The sequence below is a fragment of the Pseudorca crassidens genome, chromosome 9, assembly GCF_039906515.1.
Source record: "Pseudorca crassidens isolate mPseCra1 chromosome 9, mPseCra1.hap1, whole genome shotgun sequence".
Taxonomy (NCBI): domain Eukaryota; kingdom Metazoa; phylum Chordata; class Mammalia; order Artiodactyla; family Delphinidae; genus Pseudorca; species Pseudorca crassidens.
Window position 1 is genome coordinate 26,375,018 of NC_090304.1, and position 7,525 is coordinate 26,382,542.

The 7,525-nt window shown below is 43.6% G+C and overlaps 1 pseudogene; it reads left to right on the plus strand.

The window, feature by feature from the left end:
• The first annotated feature begins 465 nt into the window (after nt 1-465).
• LOC137230442 (quinone oxidoreductase pseudogene) lies at nt 466-1,423 on the plus strand (annotated as a pseudogene).
• Nucleotides 1,424-7,525: the final 6,102 nt, after the last annotated feature.

Here is a 7,525-nt window from a genome sequence, read left to right on the forward strand (position 1 = left end):
GCAGCACCTGTGGAGTGTGGAGTTCCGGAGTTTGGGGGTACCTTGGAGCCTAGGCCTGCTTGCTCAGTCTTCATGCCCTCCTGCAGTTCCTCTGGCATCCGGGCTGAGACCAGAACATCCCACCAATGAGAGCTGTTCTGAGACATGACTCAGTATTTGTGGGGCAACACTCAAGGAAATATAGCCACTTCAAATATATCCTAGTTTACCATGCAGACTACTTGTGGGGAGAGAGAACATTTTTTGCCTCCTGCCAAAACAAAGTCCTTTGTGTGGGTCAAGAGGCCTTACCCTGACCCTGTAGCTTCAAGATAATACTGACCTCTCTAAGGAATATATTTTCATTTTCGGCATTTGAGAACTCCATGTGCAACACTAGCGGGAAAGAAGGTATGGTACATATATACCATGGAATATTACTCAGCCGTAAAAAGGAACGAAATAATGCCATTTGCGGCAACATGGATGGACCTAGAGATTGTCATACTGAGTGAAGTTCTAATTAAAGTCCAAACATGTGGTATAAACCCAGTGGACACATATATTCGCTCTGGCACTTACAGTAGAAAACGACTTCTACCCTATACTCCTGGCTTAGATGTGGCTGGGATAATAGAATCTGTTGGAGGGAGTGTATCTGCTTTCAAGAAAGGCGACAGAGTTTTCACTACCGGCACGATCTCTGGGGGCTACACAGAACATGCTCTGGCAGCCGATTACACTGTTTCCACACTGCCATAAAAACTGGACTTGAAACGAGGAGCTGCCGTCGGGATCCTGTATTTTACTGCACATCGAGTTCTGCTCCTCAGTGCCCATGTGATAGCTGGAGAAAGTGTTCTGGTTCACGGGGCCAGTGGAGGGATTGGAATAGCAGCATGCCAGATTGCTAGAGCTTATGACTTAAAGGTTTGGGCACAGCTGGTACTGAGGAAGGACAAAAGATTGTTTTGCAGAATGGAGCCCACGAAGTGTTTAATCACAAAGGAACTAATTACATTGATAAAATTAAGAAATCTGTTGGTGAAAAAGGAGTTGATATGATTACTGAAATATTAGCTAATGTAAATCTTAGCAATGGTTTGAATCTTTTGTCACACGGAGGATGAGTAATAGTTGTTGGCAGCAGAGGTCCTATTGAAATAAACCCACGGGACGCCATGGCAAAGGAATCTAGCATAATAGGAGCTGCTCTCTATTCATCCACCAGGGAGGAATTGCAGCAGTTTGCAGCAGTCCTTCAAGCTGGAATAGAAGTTGGTTGGTCGAGACCAGTAATTGGTCCCCAGGATCCATTGGAGAAGGTGGCCCAGGCTTATGAAGGTATCATTCATAGCAGTGGGGCTGTTGGAAAAATGATTCTTCTCTTAAAATGATTAATCCTTCCACAGATCTCCTGCGTAATTAAAGTTTCTTACCTCAGTTTTACGTATACCAAAAAAAGAAAAGAAAAAAGCTTTGGGTTATACTTTGAAACATACTAAACATCTTTAAAAAATTATTTCAGTGACAAAAGTCTTGTTACTAGACAAGATGAAATTTCCCGAGTGGACAAACTCTAGTTTAGCAATCTCAAACTGCCCCTTTATCCTCATGCTTTCAGAAAATAATTACAGCCAACAACTACTGAGTACCACGCAATGCCAGGCACTGTTCTAAGTGCTCTACGTACAGGATCTCACTGAATTCCCTCTGCAACACTGTGACTTGTAGGCATTTTTATTATCATTTAACAGGTGGACACTAAGATTCAAAGAGTTTAGGTAATTTGTTCAAAGTATCACACTAGAAAGTGGCAGGGCTGGGACCCAAACCCAGGCTGAGTGACTCCAAAGCTCTTAAACTTGAAGCTAAATTACTTGGTATATACTCTCATACATGTTAGTTATCTTCTTCTTGCTGTTGTTATATAATCTTCACTATTCTAACGCCCTTAGGAATGCCTCTGCGTGTGTGTGTGGGTGTGTGTGTGTGTGCGTGTGTGTGTGTGTGTGTGTGTGTGTGTGAGAGAGAGAGAGAGAGAGAGAGAGAGAATGAGAGAGAACAGGAGTGGACATCTGTGTGGTGATGTTGCATATACACATACAGTTATTGCCAGGTCCCTGTTCCCCATTATTTTATGTGGTTCCTTCTGATTGCCTGGGTTGTCTAAGATTGAAAGCTACTCTATGTCAAGGGCTTTGATTCACTTACTCAGAACCCATATGGGTACCACATGAAAGCCAGTCCTCTGTTAAGGCCACAATAGTAATAAGTCCTCTGTTAAGTACCACAACAGAGGAATAAGAATCAGTAAGTGAAAACTTCTGGGACCAGGCAGGAGGAGCCTGCTAGCTCTGTCCCTAACTCTGGTCCTCCTTCCGTCCCTCCCTTCCTTCTTTTTCTCCAAGTCAACACCAAGAAGGGCACTGGAGGCTTATTGAAGAGCCTGTGAGAAATAGCAGTGAGGACCCAGAACATTCCATGTCTCCAGACCTGTGTGCATCTTTGTGGGTCTGGGTGGAATGGGGACCCATTTTGGTGGACTCTGATAGCTTTTTTAAATGCTGAATTCCATTCAGAGTAGTTTTCTTGGGGATATACAATTTAAGATGTGAAACAAAAGTCAAAAAGATGAAGTGGATCTGTTTCCTCTATGGACGGTTCCCCTTCCAGCCCAGGCAAAGGCCGTGCCCCGGCTGTAACCCATTCATTCGCCTGGGGGTGTCCAGGCCTGGAGAGACTCTGTCCCCTTTAATCTCTGGAGGCTGGTTAGTCAGGGTGCCAGGCTCCCTGCCCTCCCACCCCCATGAGTGACAGTGGTCCAAAATGTCCATCATCTTTTTGCACAAGGTTTGCTGTTCATTAAAAAAATCACCTTTCCTGTGGACAAGAAAATTACCTTTTTTTTTTTTTTCACCTTTGAGCTCAAAATCTCACTTACATCAGGGCTTGGATGAGCTGCAAATCCAGTCCAATCCAGAAATGCCCAATAAAAAGACTAATTTGAATTTTGCCCCAGACCAAATTATGGGGAGGAAGTAAGTGGAGGGAGGGACCTAGAGTCTGTCATTGCATTTCTGATTACGTTGTTTCTCCTAGTGTGGGAAGAATGGAACCCTGGGCCAGGGATCTGAGTGCAGGCAGCCCCTGTGTCTGGGTGGTTTCTTCCAGGTGCCCTCCCCACCAGGCAACAATGCCCTCTGCTTCATGGACGCCCGGGGCCAGGACCTAGCAGCAAAGCATCTGAGACTGTTAAACTGGAGAGAAACCCAGCCAGAAGTTGACATCGCCATTGCGCCACCTGCTGGAAGTTTGGAAAAAGACTCTGAAATTCATGGTTTGGCTGTTAACTAGTAACTTCACAATCCTAATGATTATTTGTAATAATTCTCATTTCGTCTTATTACACAGTTACACAGGTTTTTGAAGACAATTTAAAAGGTGCATACAATTAAAAAAAACATAAAAATCACCCACAATCCTGTCACCCAGAGATTACCATCGTGTATATTTTGTTGGCTTTCCTTCCATCCTTCCTGTCTTTTTTCTACTTAGATATATGTAAATTCATATACACTATAGTCTCATTCAGTTCACATTATTCTATAGCCTAATTTTTAGGATTAACAATATGTCTTCAATATTTTTGCATGTCATTAATTATAATCTGCAACATGACTTGTGCTTAGCAGTTTTTTATATCCTTATATCATAATTCTAGGTCCTCTTCCGGTATATTAATTACAATGTGGTCTATGCTTTGAGTTTTTACTAAATCTAATTTTCCCCCTCCCTTTTCTCCGCTTCTTTCTTTCTCTTTCATTCCTCCTTTCTTTCCTTCCAGGTTTTTGTCTTTACTTGTTTCTTTATTTTCCCTCCAATAGAAGAAGTCCACAACAGATGTTGTTTGGGGCAATTCTTTGCAGTATCTCTGGCGTCCCTCACCCCTTCATATAAGGGGATCCAGAGACTTCCTACTGGACCCTGGATCTCTCCTCTGGGTGGGCTCTTCTGTCCCTGCCTTGGAAGATAGGACACTTTAAACTCTGAACTGAGGTGGGCAAGAAAGATGGGATCCCAACCTAGTGCCTCCTGCGGTGAAAAAAAACCGAAAACTAACAATTACTGATCACTTACTCTGTGCCAGCCAGGCTCCATCATAAGAACATTACATGAATTATCACAGGCAATCATCATAAAACCCTTCTGAGATAGAATACCTCTCCTTCCTTCTTTCCATTCACTGGACAGCTGAGGACCCCAAGCTTGAGAAAAGCAAATGAACTTGCCCAAGCGCACCAGCTATTAGTCCCAAACCTCAGTGTGCTGTGATTGTCTATTAAAAGGAAACAAAACAAAAAAGATTTCCAAATTCTCTTTGAAAAGTTCGAACATCAGGTAATGTGGGTTTTGTTTCCCCACAGCAATAATCAGCTCAAGCAGAGTCGTGGTGTCCATACCAGATTAGCATGGACTGTTCAGTTGGACCATCTCCACCTTTCGTGTATTCCCCCTACAACAGAGGAGGGATGTCTACTGCCAACAATACGTGTGGGGTGGGCTGGCTTCAACTAACAGAACAAGGGAACTTACAAAAAGACAACCATAGGCTCAGGGTTTATAATTCCTGGCTCTCTCTGTCTGAGAAGCAGGCTGTACCTATGGCTTCCCTGATACAACCTCTTATCTCTCCCATCCATGAGTATGGGGATGGATTTTGAGGGTGCTAGACCGGGAAAGGAGGAACATAATTATAGATCAGAGTGAAATAGTTGCTAGGGGTCCACTGGAATAAGTGCACCGCATGGACACATGTGGGTGGTTGCATTAGATTGGTTGGTTGACTGAAACCAGAAATCAGTAGTGACTTGTACTAAATGAAGTTGATATAATATTGAACAGGCATTGGCAGACTTTTTCTGTAAAGGGACAGGCAAGTAAAAGTTGTAGACTTTGCAGACCATACGGTCTCTGTTGTAATCACTCAACTCTGCTGTGGCAGCGCTACAGCAGCCATAGACTGCTGCTCTATGTAAATGAACAGGTGTTGGCTGTGTGCCAATACAACTTTATTTACAAAAACATGGTAGCTTTCTTTACAAAAGCAGGCCATAGTTTGCTGACCCCAATAAAGAAGGGATACAAAGACTTAGGAACAGGAGCGTTAGAGTGGCTTTCTCCTTTGCAAGCCATGCACTGGTTAAACTAGGTGGATTCTATTTTCCAGAGTAGATTCACCTGTACATCATTTCTCTACTTTCAGTGACTTTTGAAAATGGTCAACATAAGACTTCTCCCTGGAAATGACTTGGGATTGGGGATGTGAATGCAGATTTGGATTCTCTGACCTGGGTTATTTTCTAAGCTGTGTTCGTGATTGGATTCCCAGAGGATCAGAATTCTCTCTAGGTCTCCATATTTATTAGGCTGATGGAGCCAGTGGAAGCAGAATCACCCCCAGAAGGATTGTGCCTGTTGGGTACCACTGTCCTCCAAATGCTTCCTACAAGGGCCTGGCTGAACAACGTCATTTTAACACAGCAATTTCCAGGCGTTAAGTCAGGTGAGAAGGAGGTAAAAAAAAAAAAAAAAAAAAAAAAAAAAGAGGGCTTCCCTGGTGGTGCAGTGGTTAAGAATCCGCCTGCCAATGCAGGGGACATGGGTTCGAGCCCTGGTCTGGGAGGATCCCGCATCCTGCGGAGCAACTAAGCCCGTGCACCACAACTACTGAGCCTGTGCTCTGGAACCCGTGAGCCACAACTATTGAAGCCTGTGCACCTAGAACTGTGCTCCACAACAAAAGAAGCCACTGCAACGAGAAGCCCACACAATGCAATGAAGAGTAGCCCGGGCTCACCGCCACTGGAGAGAGCCTATGCGCAGCAACGAAGACCTAACGCAGCCAAAAATAAAATAAATAAATTTTTAAAAAATGGTTCAAATGAAAAATTAAAAAAAAAAAGACTTAAAAATGCAGAAGCCTGAGAAGCCGAGGCATCTCTCGTAAGTCTGGAGACTCCAGATTCAGGGGTTAGGCTCAGAAGATGAGAAAGTGGGTGAGAAGAAGGCCAGCCAGAGAGATAAAGACATCAGGAGGGGACCCTGTGTTTGTGTTTTACGTGGTATATCTGGTGGTGTGTGTGGTGTAGAGAAGAGAGGGGAAAAGACTCTTACATGCTAGCTTAGTATAGGTAGACAAAATTCTGTAAAGTTAGAGAAGAAGAGGACTTAGGAATCCAGGAATCCCCTCCATTACAGGGAACTCCCCCTCTTCTGCCTGTGGAAGACACAGCTAGATGATTATGGCGTTCATTTCCAGTGAGCACTGAAGTGGTCTCATATCCTTGTCAACACAGCACTCCAGGCAGCCTTCTGCAATCTGTCAGGGTCAGAACTTAATAATAATAACAATAATTATAGCTAATAGTTATAGAGCATCTGTTATGTCTCAGGCACTGGGCTAAGTGTAGTTTATGCATTATCTCTTCTAATCCTCACAACTCTACTAAGTAGCTGCAGTTATTCTCCCTCTTTTGCTCAAGATGAATTCCATTTTCATGTCTCAGATTCAGTCCAAACGCCTTATTTTATACAAGAGGAAATTGAAACTTAAGATCACATTGTAGCAAGTTGTAGAACTAATGAGAACCTAGGTCTGTAAATACACAGTCCATTGTCCCACACGGATTCCTCGGTGGATATGGTACGTTAGCAAACAGGCTAAGCTAACAAAAAACCCAAGAACACAATGGTGTAAATAAAGGAGCATTTTATTTATCTCTCAATACATGGTCTTAAGGTGAGAAGTTCAAGAATGATGGGGTATCTCTGCTCCATCCGATAATTCAGGGACCCAGAATCTTTCCATCTTTTTGGTCCACCATCTCCTCAGGTGTTGTCTTAGGAGGACTGAGGCTGGTTCAGTTCCACATCTGCCTTCCAGTCTAGGAGAAGGTAGAAAAGTCCAGGGCATGTAGTTTCAACTTTAAGGAGATAACCAAAAAGTTGCACACACCCTCCCCACATTCCACTAACCTGATATGAACGTGTGACTTCCAACCCCACACGCCTCCCAGCTGCAAGACAAGCTGAGAAATAGAATCTCTTCCCAGGAGGGCATGGGTCCAGCTAAAACTCAGGAGTTCTCATTACTAAGAAAAAGAGTCAAACAGGTAGTGAGTAGCCTAAAACTGCAGCCTGTCTATTGACCTTGGTTGACGTCAGAAGGTCAGAGCTTTTGACTAGCTTTCTTTCCCAGAGTCTGAAGCTGCGGTGTCCAAGATAGTAGCCATGGGGACATGCAGCTGTTAGAATGAAAATTAAAGTTAAATAAAATGAACAATTTAGTTCCTCAGTCACAATAGCCACATTTCAGGTGCTCATCAGCCGTGCGCAGCTAATGGCTACACATTAGCCAGTGCAGATAAAGAATATTTATATCCCTGCAGAAAGTTCTATTGCATAGCACTGGTCTACAGACCGTGGATCCAAACGTAAAACGCCTTGAAGCTTCCAAGCCTCTCTTTGTAAGGAAACTGGAGTT